Source organism: Mobula birostris, chromosome 13 (genome assembly GCF_030028105.1).
Source record: "Mobula birostris isolate sMobBir1 chromosome 13, sMobBir1.hap1, whole genome shotgun sequence".
Lineage (NCBI taxonomy): Eukaryota > Metazoa > Chordata > Chondrichthyes > Myliobatiformes > Myliobatidae > Mobula > Mobula birostris.
The window spans coordinates 41,471,170-41,492,698 of record NC_092382.1 but is presented as its reverse complement, the minus strand read 5'-3'; the positions used below and the strand labels follow the sequence as shown (position 1 = coordinate 41,492,698).

The window sequence follows — 21,529 nt, the reverse complement described above, 5'->3', positions numbered from 1 at the left end:
GTTGTGTACAGTTTTGGTCACCAAATTATAGGAAAGATGTTAACAAAATGGAGAGAGTACAGAGAAGGTTTACTAGAATGTTACCTGGGTTTCATCACCTAAATTACACAGAAAAGTTGAACAAGTTGGGTCTTTATTCATTGGAACGTAGAAGGTTGAGTGGGGCTTGATAGAGGTATTTAAGATTATGAGAGGGATAGATAGAGTTGACGTGTATAGGTTTTTTCCATTGAGCGCGGGGGAGATTCAAACAAGAGGGCATGCGTTCAGAGTTAAATGGGCAAACGTTTAGGGGTAACACGAGGGGTAACTTCTTTACTCAGAGAGTGGTGGCTGTGTGGAATGAACTTCCAGCAGAAGTGGTTGAGGCATGTTCGATGTTGTCGTTTAAAGATAAAGTGAATAGATATATGGACAGGAAAGGAATGGAGGGTTATGGGCTGAGTGCAGGTCTGTGGGACTAGGTGAGAGTAAGAGCTCGACACGGACTAGAAGGGCCGAGATGGCTTGTTTCCGTGCTGTAGTTTTTATATGGTTATATGGTTATATAACTCGTAAAATCCATAATTTAATCAACATTCCTTCCTTCCATAACATATGTTGTTTCAATATCAAATAAAATCACTTTTATTTCAAAATCTGTAACCAACTGCACTATAACAATGTCACGCTACGCTCCAGACTTAGAAATGAATCACTGATATCCTCCCCTTACGAAATTCACTCAGAGAAAATCTTATAGCTGGCGTCTGGTTAAACACGCCTCTTGCACAACACTCTCCAACTGTCTATGTGTGTCTCGGAATGGACATATAGACTGACACCACCTTCGACAACAGATTGCCTCCGGAGACACCACCACTCCTCCATTAGCCACTTCCAATCACCTAGTGCCTTCCGCACTGGTGGTACCCATTGAAACACGTCTATCCACAGGTTGCACCACTGACTATTCGCCATCACTACGCTCTCTCATGTAAAAAAACACTTCTTCCACGAGCTCCTAACAACCACACGTCTCCCCAACAGTCTATTATACTGATCTGAATCCTCCCACACAAAACCTAGTGAGCCAACTCCGTCACCATCAGCACAGCTCGTTCGCATCGAAATCACGGACGCCTTCACAGGTTTTTTACACCACTCAAAGAACACACACTACTCATGGTCCATTCTTTGGCGGGTAAATAGGAAAGTGATCCCAAGTGTGACAGGTGGAATTAAGCGACAGCGTGGAATGTTGACAGGCCGCTGTGCAGGAAGGTGCTGCCGATGGTTTGCCGTGAAGTTCAGCCGTTGCACTTACCGCACTGGGATCGCGGCACAGAGCGAGAAGAGGACAGAATGTCTGAAGGTGACGATGAAGGAGAATCCCGCTGACTACATGTCAGACAGATTCTGGGTGGGAGGCAGCCCAGGCTGAGAAAGAGAGGTTGGTGGGTGCGGGGTGGGGGGAAGTACAGTTGGTTGACGGTTGGAGAAAATTCACCGATGGGAAGGGAAAGATTCAGAATGAGGCGAAAGAAAAGAGAGAAACGAGGCAAAGAGATCATTCCGTCAAATTAATGAGATGGAATATGCCCGTGTTTTTGTTTATTTTGCCAAAATATTTGCGAATTTTTAATCGCCGAGGTCGGGTTTGAAACTGGGAGTGCATCGGGAACCTGTTGCTGGGATGTAAATAGTAGTATTTATCTGCGGATACAGAATGAGAAGGGGGTTAGGCCGGGAAACACTCGATTGGGACATCACGAAGCAAACAAATCGGGATATCGTTCTTTTACATGAGAAACATATCTGACGGTGGAGTTGCGTGCATTCTCGGTCAGGCCTGTAATGAGGGAATTTGTTTGCCTAGCACCACGCCTCTACCACTCATTCTCCCACTTTGCGCTTCTCTTGTGAAAGCCTCACACACCGGTCCCCAACCACTCCAAATCTTAATACTAGAGATTGGCTACGTCCTCCGTATCTTTCCCGGGGTCACTGTTCGACAGGAAGTTCAGCATAAAATTCACAGTCTGGATAAACAGGACAAGCCACAACCGGACGGGCGAGGACAAAGTGGTGTCTGAAGAAGAGCCCAGATGATTTGTTGTTTAAGGCTTTTAATGACCGTAAATAGTAGGAAAGTTACGATCATGGAACGGCAGTTTGACCAGACGGTGGGCAAATGTGTTTTAATCCAGACTGCCGACTACGCGACGGGACAACTGGAAGAAGTAGAGAGGCTCCTAAACTTAGACAGATCAGGACAACGGACAACGCAGTGGCAGAAAGGACACAGAGTTCTCCAGATCAGGGAAGTGAGCGGTGTTTTCTGTTGCAACTGGGGAGAATATTTCAGCTTCACTGATAGAGGTGTGAACAATTTCGCATCGACCATTTTCAATCCTGTGTCAAGTTGTCTCTGAGAGAGGGATTAAATCTCAAAAAAAAAAAACTATAGCGGGATTGGTCGCCCTGGAATAATACATAATATAACAATTAATATTGCTATGGTCACTATCATTTCGTTTACGTTGCACTGTATGTTCTGTTATACATATTGATTTTTGACCGCTGTGTTATTGTGGTCCTGCATGGATTTTATTGTGTTTCCTGGATGCCCGTGAGAAGGTGAACCCCATTGTTGTACATGGTGATATATGCATATATACGCTGTGATGACAAATTTACTTTCTACTTTGAACTTTGAACTAGTTGGGCCGGAGGCTATTTTCTGTACTGTACGTCTTAAAACATGTGCTTTGAAAAATAAGGAAGAGTAGCCTGTTAAACCACAGAAGGTGAACATCATCCAGTCCGGAATGATCAATGCGGTATTCCCACATTCAGATTGTTGTTAAACGCACGATCTGAGCTCCGCGGCAGATGTACGCCTAAGAACGACGATGTAAACTGCCGTTTCAATATAGAGACCAACAACGTGTCTGAATGGCACCGATGTCTTTCAGTCCAACCAACAGCCACGGCTGGGAAGGTGACACAGACCACAGACACTCTTCACCGCGGCCTCTTTCTCTTCAAACTCCGCAGCTTGAATCCGAGGTCATGTGACCCGTTGTACTGCTCTCTGCTGTGACGAAAACGAAATCTTTATATTTCTACCAAACGGACCGTGCTTTGATGACTGCAATAACATTATAGTGATTGAATTGTGCATTTGTAAAGCACAGTTGTTGTCAGGAGTGGGGTTCGATCCCACCATTCTAGGTGGCGACCAGAGCACTCACGTTTACGAGGAAGCGATGTTCTCGCCTTAAGTCTGGGGCCTTAGACCACTCGGATACCCTGACAACCCTGCAGTAATCTCTTCACATCGAACATAAACAGCTGTGTTTCAGAAGAGTCTGTATGACTGTTTTGGTGAGAGAGTATGCATACATACACACAGTATATCCTGGGATTTGAAATGAAAATAGACATGTTGCATTTCCTCAGGTTGCCAAGCATGTGCGAAATTAAAACATACGGCAGGTCAGCACTGTGACATGTAGTGCATACAGTTCAGGCTATCTGTCATAGAAAGAGTGACAAGGCTTTCGAGAGGGCAGAAAGGGTTTACCAAGATGCTACCTGAATTAGACAATTTGTGCGATAATGAGACTTTGGTCAAACTTGTGTTATTTTCTCTGAAGTAGCGGAGGGCGAGCGGGAATCTGATAGATGTTTCTGAGACTACGAGAGGCATAAATAAAGTAGAGCACAGAGAGATTATCTGCATCCCACGGTCGACATGGCTTATACCATCGGGCATACATTTCAACTAAGAGGGGATAATTTTCAAGAATATGTGACAATACCCCGCCACTCAATGTGGGCAAGACCAGGGAAGTGATTGTGCTCTTCACTAGAGGGAAAAATAAAGATCCATGAACCAGTTCTCATCGAAGGATCAGAGGTGGAGAGCGGAAGTAACTTTAAATGGGTTGGCAATACAATTTCCTCTACTTTCTTAGGAGACTGCGGAGAGTCGGCGTGACATTAAAAAGCTAGACGATCTTCTATAAATGTGTAGTGGAGAGTATATTGTCTGCCTGCATCACGACCTGATACGGCAACAGGAAGGCCTTTGAAGAAAAATCTTAAAAACAAGTTAGTGGATTCGGCCCAGTCCATCACGGGTAAAGCTCTGCCAAACATTAAGCTAATCTACATAAACCGGTGTCATCGGAAAGCAGCATCCATCAACAGAGATCCTCACCCACCGGCCCTGCTCTATTGTCGCTGCGGCCGTCAGGTAGAAGGTAGAAGGCACACGAGCCTGAGGACTCACTCGCTCCACCAGGTTCAAGGACAGTCACTATCCATCAAACATCAGGCTTTTGATCAAAAGGTGATAACTTACAATCACGTGGCTCACATTTCCGACAACCAATGATTTCACTTTAAACGCTTTTATATATTATTAGCTGAGTCTTTCTGGAAGGTCTCAAAAGGCCAGGCAGCATCTGCGGAGAAGAGTAAACAGTCGACATTTCGGTCCGAGATCCTCCACTAGGGAATTCTTTCTGAAGAAATCCGGCACCCAGGATTGGATGTACGATGATCTGTTGTGTTGTGATGTGCCGTGATGAAATCACAATCTTTTCTTTCTACCGTTTTTCTAATTCACACAAACAACCCACGTTTTCTTCGCAGTAATAACATCCTCTCGATTGAATGTTTAATGACAAAAGATGTCAGGAGTGGGATTCGAACCCACGCCCCCAGATGGAGACCAGAACACTCGTGCTTGTAAGAAGGACTTTCATTCCCTGAGTCTGGCGCCTTAGACCGCTCGGCCACCCTGACAACTTTACGTCAGCCACTACACATCCAATACAAATGGTTGTGTTTGAGAACAGATTGAATGCCTGATTTGAGAACAAAGTTATATACACACAAACATACTCTGGGAATCGGAAATGAAAACGAGCTTGTTACAGTTTTCTCAGGTTAGGCAGCACCTGTGGAAAGAGAAGCAGTGTTAAAATTACAGATCGAAACTCGTTAGACACGTATAAGCAGAAATTTGGGAAGGAGGTTGTAATGGTGATGAGAACGCTTGGGAGACTCGGTGTCTTCACACGTAGGGAAGTGAGGAAATAGACGTTTATGGTAGGACTCAATCTGACACTCCTGGATGAGAGGTGATCATGTCCAAGTCAACAGAAACTTGAACACAGGAGGTGAAATTGTAACGGGGAGCGCAGCTTTACAGATGGACGTTGGTAAGTAGAATATAAAGTCCGATGCAGAGTCTGATGATTATGGAAGAAAGAGAAGCTGTGACAAGATTCAGAACAATATAAGCGATCTTGCAGAAAGGCCATTCAGTCAACTCTGCCTGTTTCATCATTCCATCATGACTGAATAATTACCCCTGTAAACCACATTCTCCTATCTTTTCAGGCATAGGGAGCTTTAGTTTTCAAGAGATATTGGCGATCTAGTTAAGTAAAAGAGAGAGGTGAATACTAGGTATAGGCTACAAGGAACAAATGAGGCACTTGAAGAGTATAGAAAATGTGAGAAAATACTAAAGAAGGAAATCAGGGAGGCAAAAAGAAAATATGGGGTTACTTTGGCAGATAATGTGAAGGTAAGTCTGAATAGTTTCTACAATTTTATTAAGAGCAAAAGGATAGTAAGGGACAAAATTGGTCCCCTAAAAGATCAAAATGGTTGTCTATGTGTGGATCCTCACGGGATGAGGGAGATCTTAAACAGTTTTTTTTTTGCATTGGTATTTACTGAGGAAACTGGCATAGCATAAATGGAAGGAAGGGAAACAAACAGCAGTGTCAATGAACATATAGAGATTAAAGAGGAGGAGATGCTTGCTTCCTTACAGCGAATAAAGTTAGATAAATCCCCCGGGCCGGACAGGATATCTCCTCGGGCATTGTGAGAGGTTGGATTAGAAATTGCAGGGGCCGTGGCAGAAATATGTAAGATGTCCTTAGCCACGAGGATGGTGCCGGTGGATTGTAGATTGTACGTTGTTCCATCTCTGACTGGAGGCCTGTGACTCCTACAGTGCCGCAGGGATCAGTGCTGGGTACGTTTTTTGTTTCTTGTCTATATCAACCATCTGAATGATAATGTGATTTACTGGATATTTGCAGACGACAACATGATTGGAGGGGTAGTGGACAGCGAGAAAGCTCATGTTGTTCCGTTGAACAAAAAAAGGCTCCAGAAGTAAACCAGATAATTACAAGCCGGTGAGCCTGACATCAGTAGTAGGTAAATTACTGGAAGGTGTTCTGAGAGTTCGGATATAGTAGTATTTGGATAGCCAAGGGCTGATTAAGGACAGTTAGCATAGCTTTGTGCGTGGTAGAGCGTGTTTGACGAATCTTGTAGAGTTTTTCAAGGAGGTTACCAAGAAAGTAGATGAAGGAAAGGCTGTGCGTGTTGCCTACATGGACTTTAGTAAGGCCTTTGGCAAGATCCCACGTGGGAGGTTAGATCAGAAGGTTCAGAAACTAGGCATCCATGGAAAGAATGTAAACTGGATTCGAAATTGGCTGTGTGGGAGAAGACAGAGAGTAGTAGTGGATGATTGCTTCTCAGACTGGAGGCCTGTGACTTGTGGTGTGCCTTAAGGATCTGTGCTGGGACCATTGTTGTCTGTTGTTTATATCAATGATCTAGATGAAAATGTGATAAATTGGATCAGCAAGTTTTCTGATGACACTACGATTGGAGGATTTGTGGACAGCGAGGAAGGTTTTCAAAGTTTGCAGAGGGATCTGGACCAACTGTAAAAAATGGGCCAGAAAATGGCAGATGGAATTTAATGCAGACAAGTATGAGGTGTTACATTTTGGAAGGACAAATGAAAGTAGGACGTAAATGGTAGAGCACTGAGCAGTGCGGAGGAGCAAAAGGATCTGGAAGTTCAGATACATAATTCCCTGAAAGTGGCGTCACTGGTAGACAGGGTTGTAGAGAAACTTCTGGCATCCTGGCATTCACAAATCAAGGTATTGAGTATAGGAATTAGGAGGTTATGGTGAGGTTGTATAGGATATTGGTGAGGCCAAATTTGGAGTATTGTGTGTAGTTCTGGTCACCTAACTATAGGAAGAATATCAGTAAGATTGAAAGAGTGCAGAGAAGATTTACTAGGATGTTTCCGGGACTTCAGGAATTGAGCTACAGGGAATGATTGAACAGGTTAGAACTTTATTTCTTGGAGTATAGAGGAATGAGGGGAGATTTGATAGAGGTTTACAAAATTGTGAGCTGTATAGACAGGGTAAATGCGAATAGGCTCTTTCCAATTAGATTAGGAGAGAAAAATACGAGAAGTCATGGGTTAGGCTGAAAGAGGAAATGTTTAAGGGGAACATGAGGGGAAACTACTTCGTGGGGAACTTCTTGACTCAGAGTGGTGGGGTGTGGAACGAGCTGCCATCTGACGTGGTAAATGTGGGATCACTCTTAAGTTTAAAGAATAAATTGGATAGATACATGGACGGGAGAGGTCTGGAGAGTTATGGACAGGGTGCAAGTCAATGGGACTAGCAGAATGAAGTTTCGGCACAGACTAGAAGGGCCGAATGGCTTCTCTTATGTGCTGTGGTGTTCTATGGTTCTATGTTTGCCACGTGATTACGTCTGTGTAAGTAACGAGATGATAAGTTCCCTCATAGGAGGTTGGTCACGAAGGTTCAGTCGCTCGGCATTCACGATGACGTAGTAAACAGGATAAGATATTGGCTTTGTAGTCAGTGAGTGAGAATCCAGACAGTGGAGGTAAAGTGTTACATCTCTGACTGGAGGCCTGTGACTCCGACAGTGCGGCAGGGATCAGTGCTGGGTGCGTTTTTGTTTCTTGTCTATTTCAACCATCTGAATGATAATGTGGTTTACTGGAAATTTGCAGACGACAACATGATTGGAGGGGTAGTGGATAGCGAGGAAGGCTATAATGACTTACAGCGGCATCCGCAGCAGCCAGAAAAATGGCTGAAGGAATTTAATACAGACAAATATGAGGTGTTTCTCTTCAGTAGAACTAACTAAGGGAGGATGAACGGTAGGGCACTGAGGAGTGCGATAGAACAAAAGGAGCTGGGAATACAGGTCCATACTTTGTTGAAAGTGGCGTCACAGGTAGATAGGGCCGTAAAGAAAGCTCTACTTTCACTGGCCTTCATATATCAAGGAGTTAGGTTCAGGAGATGGGATGTCACGTTGAAGATGATATATATTTGAGGAGATTTACAAGGATGTTGCCGGGTCTGGAGCTCATGCTCTTCCATTGGTTAACAGTTTCTTCTGTCGTGATACTTCCTTCATTTTCCATCCTTGTGCTTTCATTTATTTCAGTTTCGTGTACTTCTTATCAGAATAGTATATGTTCGTTGGAGTGGTTAATCGTGTTTCCCTTAATGAAAATATATCCTTAGAAGTTTTATCTAACTGTTCTGTAAAGTATTTATGTCTTATTCTGTTCATCCTTCTTTCCTCGTTGGAGTTAATGCAAATTGGGTTTGAGTGTACATGGTGTTTTCTAAAATTCGTCATTTCAGTCCTTATTTTCCTTTGTAAATTTTCCGGATCGGTTTCAGACCAAGATATTATGCGATATATGTTTTATACACGTCAACACGTATTATTTTGTTTTTTCTCGGCTGAAGCTGATAAAACCAGAGGTACGGGCACACTCATTTCTGAATTGCTCAGAACTTTCCGACTATTCCAATGGTGGATAGTATTGTGCTTTTCTGGAGATTTACTGACATACTGCTGTGTGAAGATCGTGACGGGTGAGGAGGTTGGGGGAATGGAGGAGGTGAGACGTGTGGACAGATGAGAGAAGATGATGAGGGAGCTACATGTACTCTGACGGCGAATTGGGAAGTTCTATTCTCTCTGACCCAAACACAGTAACCAAGGTAGCACAAGGGGAGTTGTCTGAGGTTTCCCATTCTCGCTCCGTTCGCCAGTTTCTCCTGTTCCCAAGCTGTGGTGCAAGTCTCTCTCTCTCTCTCTCTCTCTCTCTCTCTCTCTCTCTCTCTCTCATTCACTTGACTTCTCTGTGTCTTTCTCACTCTATCTCTCCCTCTCTCTCGGTTTTACACATTGTTCTCTCGGACTTACTCTCTCACTCCCTCCCTGGGGTTTGCTTTCTATTTTTTTTTTCTGTCTCTTCCCGTATCTGTCGTGTATGCCTACAAGAAAACGACATGTTCGGCACAGCTTTGTGGGTCGAAGGGCCTCTATTTTGCTGTAGGCTTCCTATGTCTCTGAACTGAATCTGGTGACGTAGATGTACTTTCATAATAAATTTGCTTTTAACTTTGAAAGAGACTGATGGAGAGAGGGAATCTGGGTGAGAGAGAATCTGGGAGGGCGGAGAGAGAACGACTGGGGAGGGAGGAGAGTGAGACGGGGAGAAAAGCCAGTGACAGACAGGGAGAGACCAAGTTGGGAGACAGACGAGGAGGAGAGGGAGAGAAATCGTAGATGAGAGATCAGCCGGGATGAGGGAGAGATTTGGGATCAGACTGGGGATATAGAGACGGGGCGAGCTGACCTGCGGGAGGGTCGAGAGACTGGGGGCGAAGAGAGTAAAAGAGGGTAGGAGCAAGAGCGCGGGAGGGGTAAAGAAAGAGAGATGGGGACAGCGGGAGAAACGAAATAAAGGGTGGTGAGAGGGGCTGGGGGCAGGATGAGGGAAGAGATAGAGAGGGAAAAGGGGACAGAGGGGCAAGAGGCGAGTGAAAGAGAGAGAGAGTGGGGGAGTGGGTAATGGACGACGCAGAGGCGATGATGTTTTTACTCATCTCGTCTCCTCTCCGCACCATTTCTTTCTCCCATCCCCCTTCAGTCTGATCCCTCACACTCACCCGGTCCCCTGCTCACCAGCCTGCACCGACAGACCTCGACTCCATCTTCTCCAGCAAGCCCGCGCCCACTACGGCCTTTAACGGGACTCAGTGACGACACGTTCCCCAATCTACGGAACAGCCTGAAAGAGGTCGTACCAGGCGACCTGAGGAGGGGAGGGAGAAAGATCAAGGTGTATTGTGGATATGGGAGGGGGTGGTAACAGTGCCAAGCTCTTCCCGTAGCTACCTTCCTCCCCATGGGTACCCCTCAGTGTTCCAGCTCCCTTGTTACGAGTCGCCCTGTTCCATCCTCGGCATCCTGTTACTCCTGAAATACTCTGCTCTCTGTTCCCTCGCTCTCCTCTTCTATCCCCGCCCATCTCACCCTGACTGGCGGCCATTTTGTGATGGTTACCATTGACAACTGCTCTCCCAGCATCATAGAATGAGGCACACCCTTTTTCTCACCTTCCACTCACTTCTCTCTCTGTTTATTCAATCTCAACTCCTCATCCCTCCTTTCCTTTCCCTCGGTGCCCGCTCTCCTGACTCTCCATTTAACCAAGAATCACTCCATACACGACTCCCTTGTCTATTCCTCCCTTCCCACTGATCTCCCTCCTGGCACTTATCCTTGTAAGCAGATCAAGTACTAAACATGCCCCTTCACCTCTCCCTTCAAGGCCTCAAACAGTCCTCCCAGGTGAAACGACACCTCACCTGTAAGACTGTTGGGGTCATATACTGTGTTCAGCGCTCTCACTGTGGTCTCCTGTATATCAAAGAGACCCGACGTAGATTGGAAAACCGCTTCTCCAAGCATCTACACTCCGTCTGCCAGAAGAAGCAGGATCTCCCAGTGCGATCCATTTTAATTCCACTTCTCATTCCCATTAGGATATGTCCACCCACGTCATTCTCCACTGTCGTAAAAAGGTCACAGTTCGGCTGGAGGAAAAAAAACTATATTCCGTTTGTGTGCCTTCCAACCTGATGGCATGAACATCGAAACATCGATTTCTGAAACTTCCAGTAATTCCCCTTTAACCATTTTACATCCCCCTTTCCCTCTCTCCCGTTATCCCCTTCCCCGCGCATCACCTCCTTCTGGTGCTCCTCCCCAGAGCTCCCTTTTTCTCTTCTATGGCTTTCTGTCTCTTTCACCAATCAACTTCCCAGCTGTTTGCTTCATCCCTCCCCCTCCAGGTTTCACCGATCGCCTTGTGTTTCTTTCTCCACTTACCCACCTTTCAAATCTGTCCTTCGGCTTGTTTTTCGCCGGTCCTGCTAAAGCATTTTGACAGTGCTTTTTTCCTTCGGTGCTGCCTAGCCTGCTGAGTTCCTCCAGCATTTTGTGCGTATTGCTCTAATTTCCAGTCTCTGCAAGCTTTCTCTTGTTTGTGGTGTCAGTGTAATGCATTCTATATACAAAACACTAACGCCACTCAAGCACAAAGCAGTACAGCAGCGGAAGAGTCTATTTGAACCAGGATATCTGTAACTACCACGTTGCCAGTCTGATCTAATCCCACCTTCCTCTAGGAAGCGCATATCTGACACTGTGGTGGTGTGGAAGGATCAATCCTGCAGTCTGCCTCTCACTCTCTGTCCATTACAATCCTATGTACGGTGTGAGGGCATGGACACAATTTGGGGCTGGATTAACTCTGAGGAAGTAATTGATCATAGATATTTTGATTGTTCATTTCCCTCTGCAGATGCTGCCTGAACTGCTGAATGCCTCCACCACCTTGTATGCTGCTCCAGATTCCAGCCATCGCTGGCGCCCCATACTGATGTTGTGTTTGTGAGAGGAAGCTGACAGCGAGTGAACAAAGGACTCTCTGTGTCAGACCCAAAGACAACATATCTAGTGAAAAAACACAGGACAATATTGAGGAACAATTGGAAACACGGCCATGGTGAGAGTTGGAGCTGGGAAACAGATTTTTTTTTTCTGTGTGTGCCATATTCTGCCGGAGCCTCGGCGACCACTTTTTCAAGTGGTTCTCTTGGAGGAACGATTTTGTTAGTGGCCTCCCACATTCCCTTTTCACAGGACAGTGTTTCTTTTTTAACGATGCCAAGTTGTGAGCTAGACAGTCAACCCGGCACGGATGGAAAGCGTGCCCGGGAGCGGCCCGACTGGGTTTGAACTCGGGAACCATCGCTCCAGAGTCCAGTGCTGATGTCATTGCGCCACCAGCCGGCCATTTATTTGTTTCTTTTTGCACCAACATGCATTGCGCAAAATGTTTTATGATGGCGGAACTGTGCAAGGCATAACAATTACTAAATTAAAACAAAATAAGTAAACAATGCCAGAGACGAATATTGAGGTTGTGGTCTTGGCAATGGGAGAAGCTTTCATTTCCTCAGATCGGTTCGCTACCACTGTTACTGTGCGATCGAGAATCTTCCCTAGGGAAGGACCCCAAATCCCCGGACTTTCCTGCTGCTGGCGACTGAGGCTGAGATCGAACCGTTCGGATAGAGATGGTGCTCGTACTCGGTGTCGGAGAGCTGATCGGAGGCTCGAAGTTTTCGGGCGACTCAGAGTCGGACTGTGGTCGGGCATGGCACGGAGTGTTTTCTTCCTTCTCCCGTTTGCGTGAGATGTGGGACATTGGAGAGACTTTGAACTTTTTTACTGTGCCGTGGTCTGTTCTTCATCAAGTTGTGGTATTGTTGCACTGTTGTAACGATATGTTATAATTATGTGGGTTTTGTTAGTTTTTCAGTCCTGGTCTGCCTTGTGTTTTTGCGATACCACACCGGAGGAATATTGCATCACTTCTCAATGCATGCATTACTAAATGACAATAAAAGCGCACTGCGTGTCCTCATAATCAAATCTAATCTAATCTTACTGAGGCAAACAACAGGAATTCTGCAGATGCTGGAAATTCAACCAACACACATCAAAGTTGCTGGTGAACGTAGCAGGCCAGGCAGCATCTGTAGGAAGAGGTACAGTCGACGTCTCAGGCCGAGACCCTTCGTCAGAACTAACTGAAGGAAGAGTTAGTAAGAGATTTGAAAGTGGGAGGGGGAGAGGGAGATCCAAAATGATAGGAGAAGACAGGAGGGGGAGGGATGGAGCCAAGAGCTGGACAGGTTATTGGCAAAGGGGATATGAGAGGATCATGGGACAGGAGGTCTGGGGAGAAAGACGGGATGGGGGACCAGAGGATGGGCAAGGGGGTATAGTCAGAGGGACAGAGGGAGAAAAAGGAGAGTGAGAGAAAGAATGTGTGTAAAAAAATAAATAACGGATGGGGTACGAGGGGGAGGTGGGGCATTAGCGGAAGTTAGAGAAGTCAATGTTCATGCCATCAGGTTGGAGGCTACTCAGACGGAATATAAGGTGTTGTTCCTCCAACCTGAGTGTGGCTTCAGCTTTACAGTAGAGGAGGCCGTGGATAGACATGTCAGAATGGGAATGGGTTGTGGAATTAAAATGTGTGGCCACTGGGAGATCCTGCTTTGTCCGCCAGAGAAAGACTCATTTAACACTCATTTTGAGATGAATAGAATGTAAAAGCAAGGATGGAATGCTGAGGCTTTATAAGGCATTTGCCAGACTGCCTTTGAGTGGTTTTGTGACCCTGTCCCGTGAAAGAATGTGCTGGCATTGGAGACTCCAGAAGAAGTTCACGGGAATGCCCCTGTGAATGAAAGGGTTAACATATGAAGAGCATTTGGTGGTTCTGAGTAGGTACGAACTGGAGTTCACAAGAATGAGAAGTATCTTACATCGAGACGTATCGGATTTTGAAAGCACTGGATAGAGTGGACTTGAGAGGATATTTCTTGTTGTGATGAAGTCTAGGTCTGAGGGTTCCTGTCCCAGAATAGAGGGACTCCACATTGAATAAGAATGAAGAGGAATTTCTTTAGCCAGAGAGTGCTCATTGGAATTAATTTCCACAGATGGTTGTGGAGCCGAAGCAATTGGGTATACTTAAAGAGGAACTTTTGTTCCAAGTGACCTGTTTTTTACAGATTCCCCTAAATAACTTACCCTGACTTCTGCAGCTACTGGAGTTTGCATAGAAACACTACACGTTTTAACCCTGTTTCGTTCTGCCACCACGTTTGCAAAGAGAAACACAGAAACTGAGAACAAAGGACTGTTCACTTCACTCACATAGGTATCACATGTTGATAGCCACAGATGTAAATTCACCCACAGAGAAGATGAGAGAATTTCCTGGAGTGGGGTAGTGATGTGGAACAGAGAGCGAGAGAGGGAGAAGGGGTCAGAGAGATGTCATGCAGTTTCTGGGGCTGAATTTTCAATTTCCTTGCAAAACTTTACAAATTATTCACTCTTGCTTTTGTGGTCATTCCTGATCCAATAGAATCACCCTTTTGGTTAATTCTGCCCCGTTCTGTTCTCCTGTTTGCCACCTGATGCAGAGATGGAGAACAGAAGGGTTTTCACATCATAGACATAGGTAACATTTTATGAAACGACACAGGTTGAATCAAGTGAAATTAGTATAAAGTGATGTGTTGAGGGTGAGATGGGGAGAATGTGAGAGTGAACGACAACAAAGATAGGAGAGGAGGGAGAGGTGCCGCACAGAACAGAACGTACAACACAGAAACAGGCACTTTGACCAACCGAGTACATGCTGATCATCGAAAAATTTTAACACTGACCCTACGGTCATCCCACATTATTGTCTCCACCTTCCTGGTCGGCAGTTTTCTATGTTCATTTAATCTAGTGATTAGTGTGTAGATTGAAACCAGCACGACATGCTGTAGTGACACCTCCTGAGGCCCCTCCAATTCATTATTCAAGAAGACAACACACCAGGAGCAAGAGGACTTCGCCCTTGTCCTTCATGTCTAGGCTGCCACTCACCTGTCGATCTGTCCCAGTCCCACACCAGTGCAAAGAACAGAGAAGCCTGTCAGAAAGTGGTGGATACAGTCCAGTCCCAGAAAAAAAAACTCTCCTTGCCATTGAGCACATTTATTAGGTGTATAGACACAAGAAAGCAGCATCCATCACCAAGGACCCAAAACATCCAGACCATGCTCTCTTCACACTGCGACCATTGAGCAGGAGGTACAGGAGCCTGAGGTCTCACATTACCAGACAAGGACATTTATGGACATTCATCCATCAGACTGCTGAACCAGCGTGGATAACCTCACTCACCTCAATACTAAACTTATTCCACAACGTATGGAATCACTTTCAAGGACTCTACAGCTCATGTTCTCGCCTTTATATATCGATCTATCTAACTACATTGCCTTCTATAAGTATTCACCCTCCAACCAATTGGTCAGATAATTGAATATTACTTCCAGGGATTTTGATCAATTTCACTCAGAAGTTTTATTTGCTAATCACAGGCTTTTTTTTCACAATAGATGACAAAACCAGGGGGAACTGGAAAGCGTAAATAGCTAAAAATTCAAAATTCAAAAGTGTTCATTCCCCTTTGCTCATTATTTAGTTGAACCACCTCTCACAGCTATTGCAGAGACGAGTGTTTTTTGGAGAAGGCTCTATTAACTTTCCAGAAGGTTATGGAGCAAAGTTTGCCCATTCTTCCTTGCAAAATTTCTGAAGCTGTGCCGGGTTAGTGGGGAGCAGTGGTGGACAGCAATCCTGAGGTCCTGCCAGAGATGTTCCATTGGATTAAGGTCAGAAACCGGATTGGGCCACTCAAGGACAACAATTTTCTTCATTTGAGGCCACTTCATGGTTGCTCTGGCACTGGGCTGTTGTCCTAATAAAAGACTAACTTCCGCACCAGTTTAAGCTTTCTGGCAGAGCCAGCAGGTGCTTATTCAGGATCTTTCTGTATTTACCAGCATTTATCTTCCCATCAATCCAGACCAGATTTCCAGTCCCTGCTCCTGAAAAGCATCTCCATGGCATGATGCTATCTCCACCAGTTTGCCTTTGACTTTGAACTTGGAAACAACTATAGTCATAAAAACGTGCAGTACATACAGACATTTTGCCCCATCCAGACCATGCTGTCTATCAAGTACCTATCTATACTAATCCTAATTCTGCACACTTGTTTCCTAGCCGCCTACACCTTGTTGATTCAAGTGCTCATCCAGATAATACTCTCTCAGGAACTGCATTCCAAACTCTGAAGATCTTCTGGGTGAAAATATAGACTTGAAATCTCCTGCGAACCGTATGATAATCTCCGCTATTCTCACAGTCCTTTGTCGGGATCTCATGTCTGACGCTGCGCTATTCCCATACCAGATGTGGATGCAGCTTGCCAGGACTCCTGTAAAATTCCACTCATGGTGCTGCTGCGCTGCCTCGTTCAGAGAAGTGATGTTGAGACACCAGGTGAGGTCGTCCATGACGTGAACTCCTTGGAAATTTGTGCACTTAACTCTCTACAGAGGAGTCATTAATTTGCAGAGGGGGGTACTTTATTTGCACCTTCCTAATATCCACAATCATTTCATTGGTCTTCTCCATGTTCAGGCTTAGGTTGCTGTTCTCACACTTCCACTCCACTTCATCTCTGTACGCTGACTCAGCACCGTTGTTGATGAGGCCACAGCACCTGTTGTGATTTCTTAAAATGGATGACATGGTTTCAACTGAATCCCGTGATAGCATTGTGCATCAGCAATGCGCTGAGCACATCGTCCTGGGGTGCAGCAGTGCTCAGGGTAGTGGGACTAGAGGTATTGCTACTCACAAGGAGTAACTGTGACCTTTCCATTGAAAAGTTCAGGATGCAGTTACAGCTGGAATTGACCGAGATCAAATTGTCTGAGATTGCAACTTTCTGCAGCTTTTCCGACCCTGTACGTGGAGCAGGTCCGACAGCAAAGGGGGACGGGGCAAGGACTGAGTGGAGAGCAAACGGAGAATTGAATCTTATGGCCTCCTAGAGCCTGACTTATATCGAGGGGCATTCCCGTTTTTACTTCTGTCGTCTATATAGTCGTATCTTTCCCTTGCCACGGCAACCGCTCAGTCTATTTCCTGTTCAGCGCTCCCAGTTTGATCCTCCCCTTTTGCCTGGGAGGCGGTGAGCTCCCTGTGTGAATGAATGGTGCTGCCAGGTGCAGACCGAGTCTCAGCGCAAACAGTCGCCAATAGCTCAGGGGAAAGGAGTTGTCTCTCCTGTGAAAACAAGTCAGAGCCGCTTCATATTTCCGTATGAATATATAAGTCCATAAGATATAGGAGCAGAAAAATTGTCTCTCCTGTGAAAACAAGTCAGAGCCGCTTCATATTTCCGTATGAATATATAAGTCCATAAGATATAGGAGCAGAATTCGGCCATCTGGCCCATCGAGTCTGCTCCGTCAATTCATCATGGTGCATCTAATTTTCCCTCTCAGCCGCAATCTCTTGTCTTGTTTGGTTGAGTGAACTTTGCCTTTTCTCCTTCGAGGATGAAAGGTGACCTGATAAAGGCGCATATGGTGATGAGAGGCATTAAGCGTGTGCATAGCCAGAGGCTCCCCCCCCCCCCCGGTTTAAATAACTAACACAAGGGGGTGGGGGTGGTGGGAGGTGTTCCATAGTTATAAGGTGCTTGGAAGTACGTACGGAAAGGATGTCAGAGGTAAGTCTTTCACACAGAGACTGGTGAGTGCGTGGACTGAACTGCCAGCGACGGTGGTAAAGGCGGATAAAATAAGGTCTTCTAAGAGGGTATTAGATAGGTACATGGATCTTAGAATAAATAAAGGGCTATTTCGTAGGGAAATTCTAGGCGTTTTCTAAAGGAGTTTACATGGTCGGCTCAGCATTGTGGGCCAAAGGGCCTGTAATGTGCTGTAGATTTCTATGCTCTCTGATCTCCAATATCATTTCACGCCCGAGCCCATCAATAATCTGTCAAGGTCTGCCTTCAATATACATAAAGCCCTGGCCTCCACAGCCACCAGTGGCAAATAATTCCACAGATTCACCACTCTCTGGCTGAAGAAATTCCTTCTTATCTCCATTCAACACAGCTGCCTGTTGCAGAGTTTTGTCGCTCCCGCTAATGGCCACTGGATTTATATGCAAGTGAAATGGGGCATTGTCTATCCGCTGAGATTTCGAACGGAAATTTACCTGAGGTATTATGATCAGCATCCCCGACCTTGCAGGACATTTCCCGCCAGGAACGATTCTGCAAGCGGGATCTCCGGAAAGCGAGCGTTATTCAAAAAAAAAAAAAAAAAAATCCTAACAGGAAGGCCATTTGAATAAACCTTGAGGAGCCTGGAAGTGGATGGTCTCCAGCAGAAGACCACGAGCACATACACTCAGTGGCCACTTTATTCGTTGCAGGAGATTCCTGATATCGAGTGCCGATGGCGGCCGGCGAATATTAGAGAGATTCACGCCGCTGAGCAGTCAGACAGCCAACATCAGGCTCCCGGACCGCGACTGAAAGTCATCCGGCCCAAGGAGCAAATACCCAGCGAGCCAGAAAAGCAACCTTCCCGATTCGTTATATTGGACAGTCTCTCTTTGGTATAACTTATATTACACGGTGCTGGGGGGTGGGGGGTGACATAAGGGGCGGGGGTTCCGCGACCACATTTACAGCAAAAATGCATGCAAACAACATGAATTTTGTAGCCAAACTTCGGTAATTGAAAGCAAAAAGAAAAAAAAAAAGGAAATTAGTTTACAGATTAGTGTATGCTGAATTCCCTGCAAATGGAATTGTTTGGCAAGGAGCTTGACTTAACTTGTTCACAGTTGAAGTGGGAGGGAGCTGAGGAAGGGCTTTTCCTTAATTCCGACTGTGCAGCTGACTCTGTGCTGGGACGTTTAAACTGAAAATCGTCTTGTCTCGGGCAGGACGGGACCTGCTTGGCAGAGCTTCGAACCTTGCAGAGCGTGGGCGGCTCGAATTCACAGCCTGGGACTTGCAGACTTTAACGAGAGAACATCCTCCTCATATTCGGTGTCGAGCAAGCGTTTCCGACCGATGAGATGCCATGGACCCTTACCATTATCCGTGGGCGCCAGGTTGGGGACAGCTGGGATTGAATAACAAAGAGCGAACGTGTGAGATCTGAGCAGAAATCAATTGAGAAACTACTTTTGAACGTGAGGTAAGGTTAACGCAACTTTAATATTTTTGCATGTGTTTCATCTTGTTCCTATCAGGAATTCCCCTGTTCGCAGTACTCCTCCTCCTCGACCCACTGTCCAACCTGCCGGGGTCGAAGATAAGAAGATAAGAACATATGAAATAGGAGCAGCAGTCGGTCATCTGGCCCGTCGAGCCTGCTCTGCTATTCAATAAGGTCATGGTTGATCTGACCATGAACACATCTCCACCTGCCTGCCTTTTCCCCGTCACCCTTAATTCCCCTAGTATAGAAAAATCTATTTAATCTTGTCTTCAATATATTTACTGTGGTAGCCTCAACTACTTTATCGGGCAGAGAACTCCACAGATTCGTTACTCTCTTGGGAAAAAAAAAAGATTTCCGTTCTAAATCTGCTCTGCGAATCTTGAGACCTTGTCCCCTAGTTCTAGTCTTTCCTACCAATGGAAAAAAAAAACACTTTCCTGCCTCTATCTACGAGCCTACGAGTCTGTGGAGGCCAGTGCTATCATGTATGCTGTTGTGTGCTGGGGCAGCAGGCTGAGGGTAGCAAACACCAACAGAATCAACAAACTCATTCGTAAGACCAATGATGTTGTGGGGATGGAACTGGACTCTCTCACGGTGGTGTCTGAAAAGAGGATGCTGTCTAAGTTGCATCCCATCTTGGTTACTGTCTCCCATCCACGACATAATGTACTGGGTGGGCACAGGAGTACATTCAGCCAGAGACTCATTCCACCGAGATACAGCAGTGAGCGTCATAGGAAGTCATTCCTGCCTGTGGCCATCAAACTTTACAACTCCTCCCTTGGAATGTCAGACACCTTGAGCAAATGGGCTGGTCCTGTACTTATATCATAATTTACTGGTATAATTTACATATTACTATTTAACTATTTATGTTCTATTACTATTTATTATTTATGGTGCAACTGTAACGAAAACCAATCTCCCCCAGGATCAATAAAGTGTGACTATGAGTATGACTATGATCTTAACAATCCCTTTCATATTTTTATATGTTTCAATCAGATCTCCTCTCAATCTTCTGAATTACAGCGAGTACAGTGGCAGGTGACTCAATCTGTCCGCATAGTTTAACACCCCTCATCTCTGGAATCAACCTGGTGAACCATTTCTACCCCGCTGCCAAAGCCAGACCCGACCGCTCTGTCAGGTGGGTGGAACCGGGACTGCGGTGTCCACCTTTTCCCCAGGCCGAGGATGTCAGTGGTTCTACCAGCCCTGCTGCATCCCCCTCCCACAGACGCGGTATGGGATCAGTCAAGGTCCATAGGGCACAGTCTGACACTCGAGTATTTGGCTCCTTTTCGTAGGGCAGTGTGAGGTGAGGACCTCTGTCGGCCAGAGTTTAGCATCGATGTTGTGTCCTAGCTGTCCAGGTACGCGAGCCAGGTCAGTACGATACGGAGAGCAAGATGTTGCCCATGTAGCAGGCTCCGCCCGCTCCACTCGCCCGATGAACACAAAGGATCGGCAGAGATCGATACAGTTTGGTACCGGCAGCGTCGCCGGAATTACCAGTCAGCGTTTAACTCAACGTAGGAACTGCAGCTCCGGAGTTTTCCCTCTGTGTTTACTCTCGGAGCTTTTCTCATGAGTGGGTCAACCCATAAGGCAGCGGAGGTTTGAGATCAAAGTATTCCTTCTAGACGAGCTGCCAGCCGCAGCTGACGAGACCCATCTGCCCGAAGCGGCTGTTATTAAGGCCTCTGCCCCTTCTCATGTCAGTAGAAACTGATCCGTCCGGGTCAGTAGCTAAGTCACACGTGAAGGCCAGGAGCCGGACTTGGTAGTCAAAGGTGATTTGAGGTGAAAGTCATTGGAACCATTTAATAGACAGTGAGACCTTGTCCCCATTACCACCCCTGGCTGTAACAACCTGAAGGAATCAGGACAGTGCACCGAACACGAAAATTACAAAAAAAAATAGAAAGGATTATAAACCCTCAGCATTTCGGGCACCAATTGGAACGGGTAGTAGTTCACTCTGGGATCGAAATCACATAAATATTATTTCTGTATCGATGTTGCTGCCATTCCGTGGAAAATGAATGGTTAAATAAAATATTAAACCAAGTTCCATCAGTATTGATTGACAGCAAGCTACCGAGCCTGCTGCTAAGATTTCAGCAGAGAGGCCGCTCCCTGTCCTGAGGAATGTGCTTGTTGGAACTCGTCCTGCGGGCAGGCAGCTGTTTGCAGAGAGATGCTGAGCTCTGAGTCCCACAGGATAACAGCCTGCACCGTCCAAGTCAGCCAAAAGCCCCTCAGCTGTCTGGCTGCATGAATCCATTCGGAAAAGTTATCAAACAAGTGATAGCATTTTTAAGCGGGATCTCGGCGAGAATAATGCCGTTTCTGTTGTTCATCTCACAGTATTCATTCAAGCAACCCTTTTTTAAGTGTCTTTGTTTAGGAGTCAGGGATCCAAGAGTCACCGGCTCTCTTCTGCCGGCGATATTATGTGTTCGGTCGCGGTTGTTTTTATTTCAAATCCTTGTCATGGTTAGGATTTCCCACAATCTACCAGCTCTGTACTTCATCCTTCCCCCTTTAGGGTCCACTTATCATCTGGTGCTTCTCTCCTTCCCTTC

At 45.9% G+C, this 21,529-nt stretch overlaps 1 non-coding gene across 1 annotated transcript; it reads right to left on the bottom strand.

Annotated features, from left to right (window-relative positions):
• Positions 1-4,683: 4,683 nt before the first annotated feature.
• On the bottom strand, positions 4,684-4,797 carry trnal-cag (transfer RNA leucine (anticodon CAG)). The gene is made up of 2 exons: positions 4,760-4,797; positions 4,684-4,718 (listed from the first exon to the last, which is right to left on the bottom strand). It is a non-coding gene; the product is annotated as a tRNA-Leu (tRNA).
• Positions 4,798-21,529: the final 16,732 nt, after the last annotated feature.